The sequence below is a fragment of the Adelges cooleyi genome, unplaced genomic scaffold (genome assembly GCF_023614345.1).
Source record: "Adelges cooleyi isolate 19-005CV unplaced genomic scaffold, UGA_ACOO_1.1 ACOO_flye_CR_arks_rails_tigmint_CR_PRNA_30, whole genome shotgun sequence".
In the NCBI taxonomy this organism is placed as follows: Eukaryota; Metazoa; Arthropoda; class Insecta; order Hemiptera; family Adelgidae; genus Adelges; species Adelges cooleyi.
In genome coordinates, this window is record NW_026095971.1 from 24,161,921 (window position 1) to 24,166,386 (window position 4,466).

The 4,466-nt window shown below is 28.0% G+C and overlaps 1 long non-coding RNA gene across 1 annotated transcript; it reads right to left on the minus strand.

Moving 5' to 3' along the window:
- Nucleotides 1-1,490: 1,490 nt before the first annotated feature.
- LOC126838980 (uncharacterized) lies at nt 1,491-3,421 on the minus strand. Its single transcript, XR_007685762.1, has 3 exons — nt 3,348-3,421; nt 2,129-2,270; nt 1,491-1,584 (listed from the first exon to the last, which is right to left on the minus strand). It is a non-coding gene; the product is annotated as an uncharacterized LOC126838980 (long non-coding RNA).
- Between the last annotated feature and the right edge of the window lie 1,045 nt (nt 3,422-4,466).

Consider the following 4,466-nt stretch of genomic DNA (forward strand, 5'->3'; position numbering starts at 1 on the left):
CTACGGAAAAAATAGTGTTATACGAATTATAATAGGTTATTTATTTACTTAAAAACAATATATATACTGAATCGATTAATAAATATATTAACTATTATTTATATAACATATCCCGAGATAAAAAAAAAAACAAAAATATTTTTGAGTATTAAAGACATTAAAGTGCAATAGTTTAAATGTTATAATTAATAAATAAATTTTTAATATTTTAAATATTATAATTAATTAACAAAATTTTAATATTTCAAATATTATTTTTAACTTTTTTTGCACGTATGTGGAAGAATAAGAATTTCGCAGCGTTTATTTCATTATCTGAAAAGCAAAATAGCAAATTTTTACGCCAAGAATCAGAGTTAACTCGTTAATGTATAAACTTGTCAAATTACAATTAAAATTAAATGGTAGAACTTGCGGATTTTCAGCGGTAAATTCATTCATAAACTGGTTCGCTTCGCTATTGGAGAGTTTACTGTCTTGGTTCCGGTCACGTTCTGTGTATTCAGATAACAGTGATCTGACCTTTTTTGTACTTAACACTATCTCATTCTGAAAAATCGTCAAAGTAAAATCAAGTACATCGTAACGAAAAATGAATTAATAGGTAAGTAACCGCAATGGAATTTTAAATTGAAACAAAAATAAACTATATTACGATTTCGTTAACTGTTCTAGAACGTTCTGCCGTAACGATCATCAATTCCATCAACACTTTACCAAAGTGTCCTGTTCAAGTTTCAATAATATATTAAATATAAAAATTAGAATGTACCTATTTAGATACGTGAAAATATTTATTTTTTTGTCTTACGGTTAGACTCTTCAAGCGGCTGAATAGCCATAATTTGAAATGTGTTCAAGATGTTGTTAATTTTTAAACGATTAATGAAACGGGTATCAAGAAATAGATCTTGATATGCAAACAATTCAATGAACCCTTCTATTTGTGCTTCATTTAGACCATTACCCTATAATAAAACCAAAAATGATAAATATAAGCTAACTGTACACAAATGTCGAAGTATTTTTACATTTTAAGCATTTTTATAATTTATAACGATTTCATAACCATTGATTTGTAATAAATCTTTAAACTTTGCTTTTGAAACATTTTTTTATCAACAAAAATTATATGGCCAATTTTGAAAAATTACAAATAGTAGAATCTTGTTTTTTTTTTTCAAAATCCTCAATTTAAAAGTCCTATTTGGGTAAACCAATTTATATACAATTAATATTTAATGCCTCAAGATAAGCTATTTTTTCTTGCACAAATATTTACTTACTTCTGGTAGAATTTCTAACATGATTGACAAGAATGCCGCTGAGTGAATTATACCTAAACAAATAAAATTAAGACTGTGAACTTGAAGTAAACCGCTTCCTCACCCTAAATCTAACGTAACCTTTTCTTTTTCACGATGAACTTTCAACCTTTGCCTTTTCATCTTCTGTAAGGTGTAATTCTCCAAATAAAGGTGATAGTTGTTCATTTATAAGGTATCTAAATTGCCCATAACGTTCAAGGTGTTTAATGAACTTATTGAGGTAATACTCTACTTCAAAAGTCGTCAGCATTGGAACCTAAGTACAATGTTAAACATACACGAATATTTTGCAATCATTTTCTTACAATATTTTGATATTTGTTAATATTTCATATGTTTTAGGTTAAATTAGTAATAAAAACTAGTTATTTTAAATCAAATACCCCGATGCTGTCTGATGTTTTATCTTCATACGCTAACGCCAAAAATGCGCTCTTAAAAGTTAAATAATCGTATTCTATATAAAATAAATAGTATGCAATCAGTTTTGAAAATTATACATAACAGGATTCAACAAAGCTAGACAAGTTTAAGTTATATACATTCAATTCAATGATTTATACTTCACAAATGTAGTTATTTAGACCGATTCAGTAGTTACTTAATTGAGTACTAAATATGTTTAATTTCTAACTTACAAAGTACATTACAATTTAATATAATGTTAGTAATAAGAACTTGATTGGTTAAGTAAAACTAATACAAATTATGAATATTATCTATTGGTATATTAAAGCAATAACACAACGTTAATTGTCAATAGATGTAACTAATAAATTGCTATTTAAATAATATGTTACTTGGGTGGCGTTTATAATATCTTTCTGGTGTTTTAACTCCAAAATCGTCTTTCATAACTTTTGGGATTCTCCGAGTGTCAGGATTGGGATAATCATACATATCAATACATTTTTGTATTTGGTCCATATTTAGTCCCGTGCTCTGAAATAAGGTGTAATGACTTACAGCTCAAAACTGAGTACCGAATGATCCCTATACCGTAAGTCACTCATTTTCTGGGAAATATTATATTACAATAATCTATATATTATACAGATTGGCCCACAAAGATTTGACAAATGAAATAACTTTTGTTCTAGTGAATATTTTTGAGATTTTTATTTTTAAAATAATTTATATTAATGTGCGCTATAAGCACCGTGGTTTTTATTGCACTTACCTGTTTTACTTTATTTAATAGTTTTTTTTATTTTTTTTCAACATAGCCATTTTATTTAAAATATTTTTTTAAAAAGAATTGGTGAAAAAATTTGTATTTTTATTGATCCCTTCAAATGTTATATTCATTTGAAAGTGAGGATGACTGGTGATGAGAGGGGGAGTGCAGTAGAGTAAACCACGTAGATTAATTTTTATCTACCTACCGCACTCCATCTCCCGTCACCAGTCATCCTCACTTTCAAATGAATATAATGGATGAATAAAAATACAAATTTTGCAAGTGCATTTAAGACCACGGTGCTTATAGCGCAAATGAGTAAAAATTATAAAAAAAAAAATCTCAAAAATAGTCTCTAGAACAAAAGTTATTTCATTTGTCAAATCTTTATGGGCCATCCGGGTATATTTTTAAAACATTTTTATATTTACAATAATATGAAACAATAAAAAATTTAGCTTTTATTATATTATCCAAAGCGGAACAACTTTTGTCACTTAAACGGGAACGTATACATTTAATTAACTTATTAAAATAAGATTATTTTGCTCTGATTGAATAACTCTCACAGATAAAACTAACAATCCAATCCATCCTTCGTACCGTCCTAAATTTTAAACACTTAAATAGTAATTGTTTAAGACCGGTTATCGATCAGTCAAGATTTTTTGAAAATTTTTGTTAAATTAAATATTTTATCCAAAATGTATATATATATGTTGCCTGTAAGGTCATAAAGTTTTAACGCTTAAGTACTTATTATACAAAGCTGTATTATGTCACCTTGCATAAGTATATAATATATAACTATATTCAATTTAAAGAAATAAGTATCTTACCCATACTGATACAATGAAATACACGGCACAGAGAATAACAGCAGTCTTAAAATGCATAATAATTTTTAAGTTGGTTGAAATTCAATGAAGTACGTGTGGAATAGAACGACTGTTGGCGCTGAAGTCAAAATAACGGATTAACAGTAAAATAAGTACATTTGTCGTGTCTTTTATGGTTTTATTGACTTACGATAAATATTGTGAGTGACACAATTTTATAAACCTTTGTCGTTTGATTGTACAAACGATGTACATTTGCTGTTAAGGTGATAGTTCATATACAAGACATTTACAATGGTGAAAATTTATTTTTTGTCATCTAGTTTTCGGTTATTTCGATATTTTATTTAAACACAATTAGTAGCCAGAGCAGTATGTTGAGAGTAGATTATACATTTTATGCAATTATTCACATTGTTTTCAACACTATGTTATATTATGGTACAATATCTAACTGACCAGCTAAATCTATACGCAATGAAGCCAGTACAGTTGGTTCGGGGCATAGTGGGAACGGGGAGGTTACAGGTCACCAGAAATAGTTATAACTGATCGAGATAAAATTACTTTCAAATTGACAATTTGATTCGAATCTGTGGCCAGTAGGTTCAAACCAAGCATAGCATAAACCAGCACGCTAAGAACGTTGTATAAGTAAATACCTAAAATAAATAAATGAATATTGTTTACTTGAAGTAAACCTTGACCTGAATTTGATATTACCATTTTTATCTTTAGTTAAATCTTCGGCCTTTGCCTTTACTTCGTCTGTAAGATGTAACTCTTCAAATAAAACTGATAGCTGTTGTCCTTTTAAAAGATATCTAGGCTGTCCATAACGTTCAAGATGTTCAATGAACTTATTGAGGTAACACTCTACTTCAATAGACGTCAGCATTGGAACCTATGTACAATATTAAACATACACGAATATTTTTCAATAATGTTTTTATAATATTTTGATATTTGTTTTAGGTTAAATTAGTAATATAAATCTAGTTATTTTGAATCAAATACCCCGAAGCTATCAGATAGGCTCTCATCCTTATATCTCGCTGCTATCTTATCTTCATACGCTAACGCCAAAAATGCATTCTTAAAAGTTAAATAATGGAACCC